The sequence below is a fragment of the Arachis ipaensis genome, chromosome B9 (genome assembly GCF_059453495.1).
Source record: "Arachis ipaensis isolate K30076 ecotype BB chromosome B9, ASM5945349v1, whole genome shotgun sequence".
NCBI classification, from domain to species: Eukaryota; Viridiplantae; Streptophyta; class Magnoliopsida; order Fabales; family Fabaceae; genus Arachis; species Arachis ipaensis.
The window spans coordinates 80302420-80321288 of NC_142444.1; the positions used below are offsets into that span (position 1 = coordinate 80302420).

Below are 18869 nucleotides of genomic sequence, written 5' to 3' on the forward strand. Positions count from 1 at the left end.
CTACCTCACCACCATAGATGCAGTGAACCTGAGAGAAAAACAAATTCTGGTCACCGAGGAGGCCTTAGAGGACATTCTCTGGCTCCCAGCCAAGTCCGATCAGCCTGATGGTTATTCAAAGGCTGAGGAGGACATGTGCCAGATGAAGTTTGATTGGGATGCCGTAAAGGCACGGATAGCTCTCGACCCGACAGTCCCTTGGGAGATGGGTCAGGACACTACCATGCCTAGAGGGATCAAGAGAGCATACTTGAACGATGAGGCTCGGTTATGGCATCAGATCTTGAGTAATTATGTGATGCCGAGTACTCACGAGACGGAGATCCCGACTGCTATGATCACCCTCCTTTGGTGTGTGCTGGAGGGTAATGACCTTTATCTGCCACGTTTCATTCGGCATTATATGGCCAGGGTCCACGTTCGAGGCACCCTCCCCTTTCCATATCTAGTTACACAGCTTGGCCGTCGAGCTGACGTGCCATGGGAGGATGCCGATGAGAGACCACGAGCGGCGGATTGCAGGAAGATCATTCCGCACAGCCGGAACTTCTTAGCCCTGGGCCACAGACCAGCACCATTCACTGCTACTGATGAGTCAGCCCCACAGTCTGTTGGACCCTCTTCCTTCACTGCTGCACCACCTACCCCTGCTACCACCACTGCACCTCCACCTGCCACAGAGCCCGTCTATCATCTGGTGCACCGCTTGTTCCAACGACTTGACCAGATGGAGCGTCGCAACAAGCGGCGCTATGAGCACCTAAAGCTGATGATACGATCCGGCGACATCCCCTCCGAGCCCGACACACCATCCGAGGCATCTGAGGAGGAGGCAGATGCGCCCGAGGCAGAGACCCATCCCCAGGAGGCAGCACCAGCCGCACCACAGGCAGCGGTCCCACATCAGATTGAGGCTGCGGATCTTGAGATCCCGATCCAGTCAGCCCCTCCTCCACAGCAGCCAGACCCTCAGCCCACCACCACTAAGACTCCAGCTACCATCCCTCCCAATGATGACACTCCTTCACACCCGGCTTGATTGAGCATCAAGGACGATGCTTCCTTTTAAGTGTGGGGAGGCCGCCATATCTGGCGTTTATTTTGGTGAACCGCTACATACTTTTTCTTTTATTTTGGATATTTTTCTGTATTTTTCCTTTTACTGTTATTTTCTGAGTACTTATACATTGCTTTTATGTAGTTTTACTCTATTTTCTGCATTTTGCATCTTTAGTTCATACTTTAGCCATTTAGTTTATTTTAGTTATTTAGTTTAGTTTGTAATTCTGATTTATTAGTGGATTAATTAGTATAGCTTACCCTTTTTAGCATAAGATAGTATAAGTTTAAAATTGAAAAATATAAAAAGGAAGTAAGCTAGGAAATTGAACATAACAGATTTAAATCCACAAACCTTATATATAGCATTACATGATGTAGTTAAGCTGACAACATTTCATCAAGGAGGAACATTAAAACTTTAAAAGCCACCCTAAATAATTTTTTTATGAGAATAATGGGAATTTTTAACTAAACCTGCATACAATATATAAATGATATATGATGCTTGAGTTAGAGAACACACAGCCTGTGAGTCTTGAGCTTAAATTGTATGGTTGCATTCAAACCATAATTTCTTTTCTGTGTGTTACATTTCTTTTTATTCTGATGTTCTTTCCTTTGCTTTAATCTATATGTCCAATTATAGAATATAGAATAGATACATACCAAGAGAATGATTGAGGCCATCATTTGATTTCAACTCACTTACCCCAAATAAGCCTACCTTTTACATCACCCTTGTTAGCCCTCTTGAGCCTTTTAAAACCCCTTTATTCTATTTAGCCAAATTACTAGCCTTAAGCAGAAAAACAAAAAAAAATCCCAAGTGAATCCTTGGTTAGCTTAAGATAGAAAATTATGAATAGAGTTAAATGTGGGAAACCTTTTGGGAACATGGGTAATAGAAACAAAAGGGTAGAAAAGTTTAAAGGAATAAAAATAAAATTTGGGAAGCATGCTCATGAGAAAATCTAAGTGATTCAATTACCATGTGCATTGAAAAAAAAAGTTATTTTTCAGCATCTAAATAAAAGGGGATACAAAAGAAATTCCCCAATGCAAAATAAAAACAATGCACATGGGATAAAAATAAAAAGTGAAACATGAGCATGTAACAATAAGTGGGATAATATGGGAAAATAGGTAAAAAAAGATTTTATTTTACTAAATATGTATGTTAGGTGATATCTTAGTCTAATTAAGGATTCACTTATTTAGCTCACTTAACCCTATACATAAATCCTTACCCTTACCTTAGCCCCATTACAACCTCAATTAAAGACCTCATGACTTTTTGGTATGACTATATTCTATAATTGTTGATTGGTTAGATGAAGAACAAAGCTATAGAAAGTAAGAATAAAAAGAAAAATAGAGTGAATAAACCCAATAAACACTGAGTGACTAGAGAGTAAACACAAAATCCAGTGAGGGTTCAATAACTCATCAACATATATCTGTGCTCAAATTTACTAATTGTTTTGCAAGTTTATACAAATGTTTTCTTTCCCATCTCATTTGCTAAATTGCTTTATTATTTAAGGGTTGGCTATGTATATATACATGACTCCTTGAGAATATGAATTAACTTGGCTACATGTAAGCTTTATATATGAGTGAATAAATTAGAGTTGCATAATGCATCATTCATTTAGGTAGTTGCATTTAAATTAGGTTGCATTGCATGACATTCCATCACTTCAACCTTAATTATTTACCTTGGATTTAGCATGAGGACATGCTAGTGTTTAAGTGTGGGGAGGTTGATAAACCCATATTTCATGAGTTCTTTTGTGCTTAATTTGAGTGATTTATACAATCCTTCACCTACTTATTCACATTAATTACATTATTTTACTTTCCCTTCCTTATTATGTGATTTAAATGAAAAACATGTTTCCTAACCTTTAAAAATTAATTATTTTAATTACCTTTATTTCTATTCGATGCCGTGATCAGTATGTTGAGTAGTTTCAGATTTTCTAAGGCAGAATGATTTAAAGGATGGAAAAGGAAACATACAAAAATGGAAGGAGAAAGCAAAACGAAGCTTTGAAGGAAACTGGTATTCACGCGATCGCATGGATGACGCGATCGCGTGCTAAGCACGAATCAGCAGCGACGCGGCCGCATGACTGACGCGACCGTGCGCCTTAAGCAGAACGCATATGACGCGGTCGCATGACTGACGCGACCGCATGGCAAGGAAAAGCTCCAAATCACGCGACCGCGTGACCGACGCGGACGCGTGACAGAGGCCACGCACCAGAAATTACAGAATACGCCCCCAGCAAATTCTGAAGCCCTTTTTGGCCCAGATCCAAGTACAGACAGCATAGACCAGAGGTTATAAAGTATGGAAATGCACCCATTCAAAGAGAGCTCGCATATTTTACCTTTCAATGATTTAGATTTAGTTGAGAGGGAGATCTTCTCTCTCTCTTTTAGGATTTAGAATTTCTTCTTGTTTTAAGAGTAACTCTGGATTCCAGGTTTAATGTTCTTTTATTTTAGTTTTACTTCTATTTATTTATTCCAACATTTGAATTGATTATTATAATTTGATCTAAGAATTCTTCCATGTTACAGACTATTATTTGAATTAATGATAATTGAGGTATTTTCGGTTTATGATTGTTCTCTTTGATTTAAGTTACCATTGCTTCCCATCTAAGGACATTTTTATTATTCCAGCAATTTTACTTTTTTCCCTTTTGGTTCTGGTTAAAAATTTAGTAACTCAACAGTTATTAAACTCAACATAATTGATAATCATTATCTTGCTAATTGAGCTGAACTTAAGTAATCCCAACCTTTTCTTAGGAAATAAATAGGATTCAAAGGTCAATTTAATTAGTCCCTTGACTTTCCTTGCCCTGGTACAGGTTGATCAAGTGGAGTTTAGATTCAACTTTCATTATAGTTGAGAGAGATAACTACGTTGGACCTCCAACTTCTCTTACCTTGCCAAAAGTTTGCTTTACAGTAATTATTTATTTTTAATTGCCATTTAATTTACCTGTCATTCAAATTACTTGCCTCTCATCTTCTAAACCCCGATTACAACCTCTATAGCCAATAATAAGAACATACTTCCTCGCAGTTCCTTGAGAAGACGACCCGAGGTTTGAATACTCGGTTAACAATTTTTAAAGGGGTTTGTTACTTGTGACACCCAAAACATTTGTACGAAGGGATTTTTGTCGGTTTAGAGACTATATCTACAATGCGACTGTTTCTCTGAATCTCTTTACTGGTAAAAATCCTCTCGTCAATTACCATCTATTCGAGATTGATAACTCTCTTCCTCAAATGGTATAATTCGTAGCTTCAGCACTCTCATGATGCTCATGGGACTAAAATCCACCGTCACTCCTCTCACAAAGCTTATATAAGACTCCTCTTTCCTATCATACCTCACCGCATTTGCGAAGAACTCTCTCACGAGCGTTGCATTTATTCTTGCGGTGACCGGATCGGTGAGGAGCTCCCATCTTCTCTTCTCTAGCTTCTATGTGATTTCGGGGCACTCAGTTTTCTTGACTTGAAAGCCTATCTCATATATGATCTCCTTATCAGCCATCCATCCAAATTGGAGTGCATGATAAAAAGTTCTAAACTTCTTTTCATCGAAAGTGCATTGCTCTATAGGCTCCTTCCCCTTTCTTCTTTTAGAGCTTAATGATGCCATGAGTGACTTTCGAAAAGTGAAGGTGTTGAGGTTAGTGATGAGTGGTGGAATTTGGTTGGGTTTGGATAGGGCGTGGCTTGGAGAGTTGTACTTCGAAAGTGAGAAGTTTGAAGAAGTGGTTGCTGGAATGTGAAGGGAAGTAAGGACTAGGACTCACTTATATAGGAAAATGATGAGTGAATGAAAGGTGTTGATTGATGGGGTGGTTGTGTGATGGACGGATGGGGTTTAACATGGGATGAGCACAAGGATCATCATCTTAATGATGGTGGTTGGTTCAGTTTCCAAGCTTCTTCTCCTTCCAATGTTGCATGGCAATAATTTCCAATGCAATCCCCTTGAAGACATGTGTATAGTCTTCTCTTTTTGTGGTGGCCGAACCCTTCAATTGCCCCATCAATTCTCTTACAAAATAAAAGAAATGTGATTAAAAGAAAACTTGTGGAAAGTGGTGGCAAAATTAAAAGAATAACTACTTTTTAAAATTTTTGTTTCTAACTACTAAGTGTTGTTCATGAGTGCACACCAACTGACTAACTCAACATCCGTGTATGCAACATTGGCAACACCAAACTTAGTTTGGTGCCGTGTGGTGGCCCCTAAGGGTGACATGATATGGGTTACATTTATGTTCTCTTAGTGTGCCTTGAACACCGAACTTGTTCCTCACTATATGTTGCACAAAAGGATTCATTCAAGTGCATGTCAAGTTGAGTTGAAATCCCTGAACCTTGCTTTATTAACTACTTTAAAAGAATGTAAAACATGGGTTGCCTCCCATGAAGCGCTTCTTTAGCGTCACTAGCTTGACGTTATGACTTTGTCATGGTGGTTGGTAATGCTTCAGATCTTCCCCTCTTGTAGTAAACCTATATCCATTGGCTTCATCAATGATCTCCACATGTTCTAGGGAGAGCACTTTGTTGATGGTGAAAACCTTAGGTAACTGAGATGGGATGGTGGGGAGATGAGGTGTGATATCTAGGAAGTAAGCTGAGATCACTTTATCCCCTAGAGAGAAATCTTCTGTAGGGATCTTTTTATTCCTCCATCTCCTTGGTACTTTCTTCTTTGTTTCTTTTGTTGTTATCTTGCTCTTTGTGGTCTCTTTCCCTAGGGAGATTTTGTTGCTGGTCTCATATGATTCTGGTGGTTTTGGCTCCACTTGAGTTTCCTTTAGCTGTGACAGCTGCTAATTCTCTTGTTCATCACCCAAAGGAATTCCAGGGTGTACAGCTTGTGCTTCAATGCTTTTTTCTCCCACCATTGCTCTGTCATGCTCTGCCCTTAGTTTCTTTCCTTCCTAACTTGCTTCTTGTGAGGGTTTGAAGACGTTGAAGGTGAGTGGTTCATCATGTATGCTCAGTATTAGCTCTCCTTGCTCCACATCTATGAGTGCTCTGGCTGTAGCTAAGAATGGTCTTCCCAATATGATTGGGTGAAGGTGACTTTCTTCCATTTCCAGTATGACAAAGTATGTGGGAAGGAAGTAGTTCCCAACCATCACCAGCACGTTTTCAACCACTCCTATTGCTTGCTTTTTAGTTTTGTCTGCCAGCCTGATGACTACGTCTATGGGTATCAGCTCATTGATTTGCAGCCTCTTCATAAGGGATAAAGGCATTAAGTTGATGCTTGTTCCCAGATCACAGAGTCCTTTATCGAACATTATTTCTCCTATGGCACAGGGGATGTGAAAACTCCCTGGGTCCTTCCTTTTTGTAGGCAGCTCTGGTTGAATGAGGGCACTGCACTCCTTATTCATTACTATGGTTTGTCCTCCCTTGAGTGAGCTTTTCCTGGTCAGCAGCTCCTTCATGTAGTTAATGTATGAGGGCATTTATTGGAGGGCCTTGATGAATGGTATGTTTACATGGAGAGATACAAATATGTCAAGAAACCTTGAGTATATTCTCTTCTCTACACCACCATTGAGTAATTGGGGAAAGGGTGCATAGAGTCTCAGCAGCTCCTTCTGTGTAATTGTGGTTTCTTGATGATTCTCTTCCTGCTTTCCTGCTGATGTAGCTTCAGGTTGTTCTGATGGTTTGTTCGGCTCTTCCTCAGTCTCCTTATCACTTATAGTAACCATCTTGCAATCTTCCCATCTGACTTTCTTTTGTTCACCTCTCGGATTTCTCTCTGTGTCACTTGGGAAGCTATCAGTAGGTTTGAGAATCTTCTCAGATAGGTATCCCACTTGAAATTCCAGCCTCTTGATGGTGTCTCTCTGATTCTTAATATTGGCTCGCACCTCCTCTTTGAACACCTTGTTATCTTGAATCTCCTTGCATATGCCTTCAAGTAGAGTCTCAATCCTTGATAGTCTTTCTTCCGATGATGGAGAGTTGAGATTAGAAGGATGAGAATAGCTAGTTTGACTTTGGTATGGATGTTGAGAAGTCTTGTTGGGTGGGTGTTGGTATGACCTCTGTGTGGAGTGTTGGTGAGTTGCATTGTTGTTGGGGTTATGGCGTCTCTGATCTTGGCCTTGGTCTTGTTGATTTCACCACCCAAAGTTTGGGTGGTTCCTCCAACCAGGATTATATGTTTTGGAGTATGGGTCATGGTGCTGCCTAGGTGAATTCCCAATGTAGTTGGCTTGTTCCTGATCACCCTCTGCTTCTTCATTCATACCTTCTTGTGTTGTTGCTGAAGTAGTGATTGCTGCTACTTGATTCCTCTCCATCTTCTTGGTGAGGTCAGCTAATTGCTTGGTAATCATCTTGTTTTGAGCTAGCAGTGCATCCACGTTGTTCAGCTCCATCACTCCTCTAGTGTTGCCTATTTCAGAAGCATAGAAATAGTCATTCTCAGCTATAGTCTCAATGACATCTATGGCTTCTTCAATGGTCTTCTTCTTGTTCAGAGATCCCCCGGATGAGTGGTCTACTGCCTTGTTTGATTCATATGAAAGACCTTCATAGAAAATGTGCAACTGCACCCATTCATTGAACATATCTGGCGGGCATCTTCTTGTCAGGTCCTTAAACCTGTCCCATGCTTCATATAGAGTCTCACCATCTTGCTGCCTAAAGGTTTGTACCTCAGCTCTCAACTTGTTGATCCGTTGAGGATGATAGAATCTTGCCAAGAATTTGTTCACCACATCTTCCCAGGTTGCTAAACTCTCATTTGGAAAGGATTCTAGCCATTTAGATGCTTTGTCCTTGAGCGAGAAAGGGAACAGAAGTAGTCTATAAGTGTCAGGATGAGCACCATTAGACTTCACAGTATCGCATATCCTCAGGAAGGTGGTTAGATGTTGATTGGGGTCTTCTTGGACACTTCCTCTGAATGAACAATTGTTCTGAACAAGAGTGATGAGCTGTGGCTTTAGTTCAAAGTTGTTGGCATGTATGGTTGGCCGTTGGATGCTACTTCCATAGTTTCCTGGGTTTGGATTGATGTAAGAACCCAGAACTCTTCTCTCTTGCCCAGCCTGATGTGCTGGACCTTCTCAGCCATGGTTGTGAGCCTCTTCTTCATGATGGTTCTCCATATTCTCATCCATATTTGGTTCAAAGTACTCCTCCTCTTCCTCATCACCAACTACTCTCTTTCCTCTTGCTTCCCTCCTTAATCTAAGGAAGGTCCTCTCAGGTTCAGAATCAAAAGAAGTTGAAGCCCCGCTTCTTCTACCTGTCATACAACCAACAAGGCAAAAGCAAGAAAGATAGATGCAGATAGTAATTTCTACAGAAATGATGTGAGTGTGAGTGATGTAATATATCAAACAGTTAGTGGATTGGTGACTGAATTGTAAACAACTAAGAGAAATGGGTAGGGGAAAGGGAAGAAAATAACTGAACAGAAAGTAAATTACTCAAATGAACTTAAATCAGACAAAATAAAAACAAATGCTCAATCTAGTTATCCACCAATTTAATCATTGTTGATACAAAATCAATCCCCGGCAAGGGCGCCATAAACTTGATGCACGGAAACTTGTCCTTTAACAAATCTCCCTCGGCAAGTATACCGAATTGTCGTCAAGTAAAAACTCACAATAGAGTGAGGTCGAATCCCACAGGGATTGTTTGGTCAAGCAACTTTAATTGGAAGAATGTTCTAGTTGAGCTAAGCAAAAATTGGGTTGAGAATTGCAGGAAATTAAATGGCGGGAAAGTAAATTGCAAAAAATAAATGACGGAAGGTAAATTGCAGAATCTTAAATGGGGAAGGGGAATTTAGCATGAAAGTAAATATCAGAAAGTAAAGAGAATGGGTAAGATCAGAAATGGGGAGTTCATTGGGCTTAGGAGATGTTGCATTCTTCGGATCAAGTTCATTTTCATCTCTTCCTCAATCAATGCATTCATTGATCTCCTTGGCAATCTTAAGTGATTGAATTTCAATTCCTTGGTAATTCAATCTCTCAAGTCAGATCAATAGCCAATTCCTTGGTCTAATTGCTCATGAGAAGAGATGAAGTGTGGTCACTGATTATACCACGTGTATTTCCAAATCAAAGTATTGGGAGAATTATATGTCACCATATCCGCCCAAACCCCAATTTGGTCCAACATGAGAAAGCAATTCTAGCATGATATCTTCATTCCTTTTTCAAGGTACAGAAGAGATCCAAGTATGAATAGCTTCTTTTCCAAGATAACTACTCAATTAGATAAGCTTTCTAGTAAAATCAAATGAAAAGAGAGAAGAAGGATAATGAAAACTATTATTGATCCATCAAATTACAACAGAGCTCCCTAACCCAATGAACGGGGTTTAGTTCTTCATAGCTCTGGGAATGAAAAGCATAGATGGAGAGTACATTCTGAGAATTAAACTAAAAGTTGCAGAGAAAGTAAAATACAGAGAGTAATTCTAATAATGCCAAAAGCTCCTTTTCTAGTTCAAAGTTCTCCCTATTTATACTATTCTTCTGATCTTCTAGTTGGCTCTTCAAGTCTTGGATATGGGCCTTTGGATCTTGAGTTGAAGCAGTTATCTTCTTCAGTGGGCTTAGCTTTACTTGTAGAGAGAAAGTGTGAAGTAGGCAGGGATTCCAGCTTAGGACGTTAGTGGCGTTAACGTTAAGTGAAAGTGTGGGTTCGAGAACGTTAGTGACAATCACCTTTTTCACTAACGTTCCTAACCCAAGGATGCTCCACATTAACTTCAACGTTAGTGGCATCAACGTGACCACTAACGTTGCCTCTTGGTCCTTCACAAACGTTTATGGGGTTCACCTTTCCCATTAACGTTGAGAGTACCCATTTCTCCTTCGTTAGAGTTCACGTTAGTATAGCTAACGTGACCTTTAACGTAGGCTTGCCAAATCTTCGAGAACGTTAGTGACACTTACCTTTGTCACTAACGTTCCAAAATGCCCCTACTTCCCACATTAGAGTTCACATTAACTAGGTTAATGTGGCTTCTAACGTGGTATTGATAGCCATCTCCAACGTTAGTGACAAAGGTGAGTGTCACTAACGTTGGCTCATCATCCCTTTTACTCACGTTAGCTTCCACGTTAATGTAGTTAATGTGGGAGTTAACGTGGCTCATAGTGGCTCATCCCAACGTTAGTGACAAAGGTGAGTGTCACTAACGTTGGCGATTCTTTGCTCTCTCCACGTTAGAGTCCACGTTAACTGAGTTAACGTGGCAACTAACGTGGCTCAAAGTGGCTTAGCTCAACGTTAGTGACAAAGGTGAGTGTCACTAACGTTGGTCATTCTTTTGTTTCCCCACGTTAGAGTCCACATTAACTGAGTTAACGTGACTCTTAACGTGGCCAATATGAGCTTGGTCCAACGTTAGTGACAAAGGTGAGTGTCACTAACGTTGGCTTCATTTTCTTCTTCCACGTTAACTACCACGTTAATGTAGATAACGTGACAATTAACATGGGCTATGATGGCTTCGAGGACGTTATTGGCGATTACTTTTCTCATTAACGTTGCAAGCTAGCTCCTCTTCCATGTTAGAGGTCACGTTAGTTAGACTAACGTGGCTGCTAACGTGGTTCTTCCTTGCTTCCTTTGTCCTGAAATCAAGCAATAAAGTGCATCAAAGTTCTAGTCCAAGTTATGAGACATGCATCATCCAATTTGTCATTCAATTCATGCATAATTCTCATGAATTCATATAAAAATCACAATGTTAGCTTGAATCAAGATGTAAGTGAAATTCTACCCAAAACTTGCTTATTTCCTAAGAAAGTGCATGAAACTACCCTAAAACCATAAAGAAAAGGTCAGTGAAACTGGCCAAAATGCCCTGGCATCACCTCCTTTTCCACTTTTATAGGATGGTCATCAAGAAGGATAAGGAAAAGGTGCCAGCCACTAAAAAGGCGCCAAAGAAGCTGGCCACTAAGGCCACCACGGCTAAGCCCCTCATCAAGAAGCCAAGGAGCATCGTCAATATTGATGCACTAGAGAAGGATAACCCTTCAAGGGACCCAACCAAGTTTCCCAACCGATACTGCGAGCTTGCCTAGCCATGATGATTGAAAAGAACTATCACGTGGAGCCTCTTCTTGCCCCTTCGGCTCATGTTGTTTCGTTTGTGAAGCCCCGCATTCAGCGGAGGCAACGTGGGTGGTGGAATTTTACTCCAACTACCACTCGGCTTTCCTTGCCTCAGTTTTCGTGCATAAAAAGCAAGTTCCCATCACGGAGGAGGCCATTCAAGGAGTGCTTAAAATCGGGCCATTAGCGGATGGAATTGACACTTACCAAGAGGTCATGTCGGTATGTTGCGAAACTGATTTTGATTGGGATGCCATTCTCCAGGTCATTGCCATACCCGAATCGTTTTGGATTCAAGGGAGAATGAGGTCGAGGCCCAAGGGCATTGACGCACGTTTTCTCACTCAAGAGGCTTGATGACTTCATCATCTACCCTTATTCTTGCATAAAAAGGACCATGAAAGAGCATAATCTCAATTGATCACTGCAATTCATGCATTAATTGATGAGCATTATAGTACATTGCTTTGAAATAAGTTTGTGCTGAATTTCAGGTGAAAAAGACATCAAAAAGGGGGAGAAAGCAACAAAACAAGCTTGGCGTGTGAAACTGGCGTGCCACTTGGAGCAAACGACACAAAATTGCATTGGCGTGGCACGCCATAAGCTGGGCGTGGCACGCTAGTACTAAGGTCCAGAGAGGATCCCCCAAGCATTTACATGGGCGTGGCACGCCAGTACAACTTTCCAGAAAGCAACAATGAAGGCCACCAAAGGAAAGTGGCATGCCAGGCTGTGCGTGGCACGCCTAACCCACCACTTGAGCCATGGGCGTGCCACTTGGTATCAAAGGTGTGGCCCGCCAACTTTAAAATCATTTGGGCGTGCCACTTGAGGAACCAGGCATGGCACACCAAGCTAAGAAGGACACAAATGAATGGGCATGCCACTTGAGCAGAATGGCGTGGCAGGCTAGTACAAAATTCCAGAGAAGAGGTTGAAGGCTAAAAAGGCTGAGCGTGCCACTTGAGATCGAAGGTGTGGCACGCCAAGCTTCCACCCTTACTTGGGCGTGCCACTTGAGCATCTGGGCGTGGCACGCCAAGGTACAAAAAAGGCCAAAGCAAAGGCTGGGCGTGCCACTTGAGATCGAAGGCATGGCACGCCAGCTCAAGATTCCCACCGGGGTGTGCCACTTGAATGCTGGGCGTGGCATGCGAGCTACTGGAACCAAGGCAAATGATGGGCGTGGCACGTTGGTTATATTTTCCGGAAAGGGAGAAAGAAGGCCAACTATATGGGCGTTGTAACGACCCAATTTTCAGTAAGTCTAGATCATACCGGAAACTGAGCGCTATCAATTTGTCTTCCTAATTATTATCTATTATTTATTATATGAGCCTGAATCGTTGTTAAGGCGTAGTTTTTTAGCGAGGTATTTTTTTTTGAAAACGTTTGGACTAATAAACGGAATAATTCATAATCAATTCACAAATAATAACAGATATAACAGTTATAAACAACCACACATAAATACATCACAAGCAGTTAATAAAATTCAGTGATCCAGCCTTTATTCAGGTATAGACTTTTAGTTAGAACACCCCTAGATATAGCTAGATAATAACTATATACATATATATACATACAACATCCCAGGTCCTGTCTTGTTCAAGAAGTCCCTAAGCTGGCACCCAGGCTAGCCTAAACTCTATACTCACCTAGTCTCTCTAAACTACTAAGCGAGGGAAAGTACGTTCTAAGTCTTCAAAATTCAAGTCAGGTGGAACGTCATCAAAAGGTAGAACAAAATCTGCTACTCCTCTGCACGATCAGACATTGCCATAAAACGTCTCTCTGGTACCTCATCAAGTAGCCACACAGCAGGAGTCTCGTACACAGGATTTAGGTTAAAGTTCACGTACAAACGTGGTGTAGACATTGGCTGGTCTCACAGTATATACATATAAACAGAGAACGATATTCACCCTAGACTCAGAAGACTATCTAGAGCGGAATCCTCTTTGTAGAACCATCATCAACAAACTACGGTAAGGTACACTTACTTCCATCTGAAGGAGGACAGGAGAGAGAAGGGATAAGAACTGGGGAGTTCTTAGTAGGGCCAGGGTTATTAGTTACGTTCATTAATTCCGTATATTTTTAGCAGATGAATAGCAAAATACCGAGAAGTAGTGAACAGAAGATACAGAAAAATAGAGAAAATAGAAAAAACAGAAAGCAGAACGCAAAAAAAAAATACAAGAAAATAAAACACACATACAAAGAATAGAATACAAACAAACAAAGCATACATTCATTCAACAATTATAACAGAGGAAATGCACAACCAAGTATGATTTATGTCTGTCCTATGCAGGCCATGAGCTCACGTGTCTGTTTACACCCTGTAGCCCGACATTACCTAGGAACAAGTCCTAGACATGGTTTCCCTTTGTGTCCTTAGTGCATACGTGTAGGTGGTAAGAATACCACTCCTTCGTGACTACCGGCAGTCGACACAAAGCTCGACCCCATAATATACGCACAAGGGGAAACATTGATCCTCAGTTCGTGGGCGTCCCCGAGATCAACACACAAACAAAACAAAGATCCTCATTTCGTGGGTTTTCTCGAGATCAATACACAAATAAAATAGAGATCCTCAATTCGTGGGTTTTACTACTCTTTTCTCTTTGTCTGTTTACTCTGTTCTGATTACTCTTTTCTCTGTATCTGTTTCCTCTGCTCTCATTACTCTTTTCTCTATATCCCTATTACTCTTTTTTTTATTTATCTCTCTACTTTACTCTGGTTACTCTGTTCTCTGTGTTACTTTATTCTCCTCTGATTTCTCTGTTTAATGTTTGTTTTTAAGGCTTATGTAAATTTTGGAATGAATAGTTAGCCTGTCCCAAGTATAGGTTCATTAAGTCTATACTGAAACAGTTTAACTTTTCATATAATACCTAACCCTAGTCACAACTCAAGGACTAACTATATTGCCCTAGTTCGTTCACTAATCTCTGTCTGCTTTTCTGTTATTAAAACTTTACAGACTTTTCTTTGGTTTTTATCTTTTCTTTAACTTCTTATCTTTCATTTATCTTTGCCTCACTAACCTGTTATTACCACTCCCTAAGTGTTTTATGAAGATAATTATGAGATTATACGCTTAAAGTTGTCTTTCTAAAGCTTTTACAGAAAACTACCTTTTCAGCATTATTTTATTGTTTTTATTAAAATATTATTTTTAATTAAATATTATTATTTAATATTTTATTATTATTTATTATTTTATCATTAATTTTCGAAAATTAACTTACCTTTTACTTTTAACCTTTAAAATTTACTTTTTACCACCCGTAACTTTTAATATTTCTACTTTTACCACCCTAACTTTCAGAAATTACCAAATAACCCCTTAAACACAAAAAAATTTACTTCCTTGACCTTTCTAAGATCTAAAAGGTGTTCTTCAATGTTCTTCATCACACTCAAAGTGTTCTTCGTGTTCTTCGTATATTCTTCAGATTCTTTCTCTGTTTTTACCCGTTTTTCAGTCTTTTCACCAACCGATTTTTACCAAAATTTATAATAAATTAGCAGCCACTAAAACCCCATATTTTCTACATGATTTTATCACAAATTGAACCTCAATTTTATCCTAGGGATTCGTTTTTCCAGCAGCCCAGAGAACACACATTCATAGCTTGAATTTCATCAAATTTTCACCAAAATTTCAACAAGAATTACTCATACAAACAATCAATTTCAAGCACAGACAAACCATATCATAATCACACAACTCAAACATAATCAATCAAGATTAAATTCGTCAAACCCTACCTTGATTTGCTGCTCCAAATCCGGTTACTCTTTGAAGTGTTCTTAAAGCACTTTTTCCTCCTAAAACACATCAAGAACAACTTTAAAAATCTAAACCATCAACTAAACAAACTTCAGCAGCATCTTAGGAAGGTTATCCTCACCTTAAACGTGCAGGAAATCAAAGATCTTTGGCCTACAGGTCAAGCTAAGCAAGAGATCTAAGGAAGAACATCAAGAAAACACTTGTTTAAGCATGTTTCTTTGAAAACCGAATTAAAGAGGGAGGGAGACAGCCATCTCACCTTATTTACAGCCTTGATAAGTCACATGGTTATGTAGAGGAAGAAAAGAGGATCATTTTGGTGAAATCAGAGTTTTGATTTGAGTTTTAGTTCAGAAGAAATCAAGCTTTAAAGATTAAGTGTTCATGAAAGTTTCTCTCTTTTCTCTCTTGTTATTTTCGGTCAAAATGATTAAATGAGACAGCCTTGGAGGTCTTGGGGGTGTAAGGTGAGTTGTGATTGGTTGGCTTGGAGGTGGTTAAAATAATATTAAAATATCTCAAGTGTATAACTACCAAAACTAGATGTATCGGAACACTCGTAAAAACATCTCTAAAAATTATTTTCTGAGCTACTAGCATAAATGATAGTAGTAACATATTTATTATGAGAATAGAACATCTATGATGAGGCCATATCATTGCTAAAGTCATCAGAGAGTGCTGGTGCTAAGCTGCACCAATAAACTATAAACCCGGTTAAACCGATTTTCTGTTTTTAACTAAAACAGACTAGGTAACCTTATAATATCATTCAAGCATTTTATAATACTAATATAATGATAATATTATACTATTATCTCCTTCCTCTCATGAATCGAGCCTGGTTCATCAAACAGAGATTATTTACGAAAATCAGAATCAAAACTGCCAACCGATACGGTTCAAAAACTAGGTTCTTCGCAATTGCATTATCGAGCTTGCCTCAGAAGAGGTTCTAGCTTAAGGATAACATAATGACAATTCGGATTGAGATGCTTGATGATATATCAGAGGTGTTCCCTTTACTGATCTTCTGGAGAAATCCGTACTTTCAGAAAAGATCTCACGTACTTGAAAATCAGGGTTGTTACATTCTACCCTCCTAAAAGAAAATTTTGCCCTCAAAATTTCAGCCGCGTGCAAGAATCCTTCTTCAAGCAGTGTAATTCCTTCAAGCCATCCTAACGAAGAGATCGGTTCGTTCCTTACAGCATCCAAATCTCACATAGCCATAGCCATGAATATCATAACAGCTATGAAGATCGCTGTGGCTCACGTCGATTCATCGTTCGGAGCTCGATTAAACCATGCCTATTCATAGTCATTGAGGTCTTATCCGCACCAAACAATCAACATTAAGGTGATCAGTCTTAATATCTCAAGTTAGGCACGAACATTCCCAAAATGAGTGCTCATAGACATTCATACCAAATGTATCTTAAAGATACCCTAACAGCATGAGACACACAACAGAGTATGCAATGAAGCATAGTCAGTCCACTCCCCAGGCGCTATTAGGAACGAACTACTTTGATACCAAATTGTAACGACCCAATTTTCAGTATGTCTAGATCATACCGGAAACTGAGCGCTACCAACTTGTCTTCCAAATTATTATCTATTATTTATTATATGAGCCTGAATCGTTGTTAAGGCGTAATTTTTTAGCGATGTATTTTTTTGAAAACGTTTGGACTAATAAACGGAATCATTCATAATCAATTCACAAATAATAACAGATATAACAGTTATAAATAACTACACATAAATACATCGCAAGCAGTTAATAAAATTCAGTGATCCAGCCTTTATTCAAGTATAGACTTTTAGTTAGAACACCCCTAGATATAGCTAGATAATAACTATATACATATATATACATACAACATCCCAGGTCCTGACCTGTTCAAGAAGTCCCTAAGCTGGCACCCAGGCTAGCCTAGACTCTATACTCACCTAGTCCTTCTAAACTACTAAGCGAGGGAAAGTACGTTCTAAGTCTTCAAAACTCAAGTCAGGTGGAACGTCATCAAAAGGTAGAACATAATCTACTACTCCTCTGCACGATCAGACATTGCCATAGGTCGTCTCTCTGGTACCTCATCAAGTAGCCATACAGCAGGAGTCTCGTACACAGGATTTAGGTTAAAGTTCACGTACAAACGGGGTGTAGACAATGGCTGGTCTCACAGTATATACATATAAACAGAGAACGATATTCACCCTAGACTCAGAAGACTATCTAGAGCGGAATCCTCTTTGCAGAACCATCATCAACGAACTATGGTAAGGTACTCTTACTTCCATCTGAAGGGGCAAAGGAGAGAGAAGGGATAAGAACTGGGGAGTTCTTAGTAGGGCCAGGGTTATTAGTTACGTTTATTAATTCCGTGTTTTTTTAGCAGATGAATAGCAAGATACCGAAAAGTAGTGAACATATATAGATAAATAGAGAAAATAGAAAAAAACAGAAAGCAGAACGCAAACAAAAGAGTACAAGAAAATAAAACACAAATACAAAGAATAGAATACAAACAACCAAAGCATACATTTATTCAACAATAATAACAGAGGAAACGCACAACCAAGTATGATGCATGTCTGTCCTATGCAGGCCATGAGCTCACGTGTCGGTTTACACCCTGCAGCCCGACATTACCTAGGAACAAGTCCTAGATATAGTTTCCCTTTGTGTCCTTAGTACATACGTGTCGGTGGTAAGAATACCACTCCTTCGTGACTACCGGCAGTCGGCACTAAGCTCGACCCCATAATATACGCACAAGGGAAAACATTGATCCTCAGTTCGTGGGCGTCCCCGAGATCAACACACAAACAAAACAACGATCCTTCTTTCGTGGGTTTCCCCGAGATCAATACACAAATAAAACAGAGATCCTCAGTTCGTGGTTTTACTACTCTTCTCTCTTTATCTGTTTACTCTGTTATGATTACTCTTTTCTCTGTATCTGTTTCCTCTGCTCTCATTATTGTTTTCTCTATATCCCTATTACTCTTTTTTTATTTATCTCTTTACTTTACTCTGGTTACTCTATTTTCTGTGTTACTTTATTCTGCTCTGATTTCTGCGTTTATCGTTTGTTTTTAAGGCTTATGTAAATTTCGGAATGAATAGTTAGCCTGTCCCAAGTATAGGTTCATTAAGTCTATACTGAAATAGTTTAACTTTTCATATAATACCTAACCCTAGTCGCAACTCAAGGACTAACTATGTTGCCCTAGTTAGTTCACTAATCTCTGTCTATTTTTCTGTTATTAAAACTTTACAGACTTTTCTTTAGTTTTTATCTTTTCTTTAACTTCTTATCTTTCATTTATCTTTGCCTCACTAACCTGTTATTACCACTCCCTAAGTGTTTTATGAAGGTAATTATGAGATTCTACGCTTAAAGTTGTCTTTCTAAAGCTTTTACAGAAAACTACCTTTTCCGTATTATTTTATTGTTTTTATTAAAATATTATTTTTAATTAAATATTATTATTTAATATTTTATTATTATTTATTATTTTATCATTAATTTTCGAAAATTAACTTACCTTTTACTTTTAACCTTTAAAATTTACTTTTTACCACCCGTAACTTTTAATATTTCTACTTTTACCACCCTAACTTTCAGAAATGACCAAATAACCCCTTAAACACCAAAAATTTTACTTCCTTGCCCTTTCTAAGATCAAAAAGGTGTTCTTCAATATTCTTCATCACACTCAAAGTGTTCTTCGTGTTCTTCGTATATTCTTCAAATTTTTTCTCTATTTTTACCCGTTTTTTGGTCTTTTCAGCAACCAATTTTTACCA

General features: G+C 39.3%; 1 protein-coding gene and 1 non-coding gene across 2 annotated transcripts in view; both read left to right on the forward strand.

The window, feature by feature from the left end:
* The window catches only part of LOC148545155 (uncharacterized), a 79884-nt gene that overhangs the window by 12804 nt on the left and 48211 nt on the right, over positions 1-18869 (forward strand). The window lies entirely within an intron of this gene.
* Positions 7708-7814, forward strand: LOC148545156 (small nucleolar RNA R71). The gene has a single exon (XR_015901518.1). It is a non-coding gene; the product is annotated as a small nucleolar RNA R71 (small nucleolar RNA).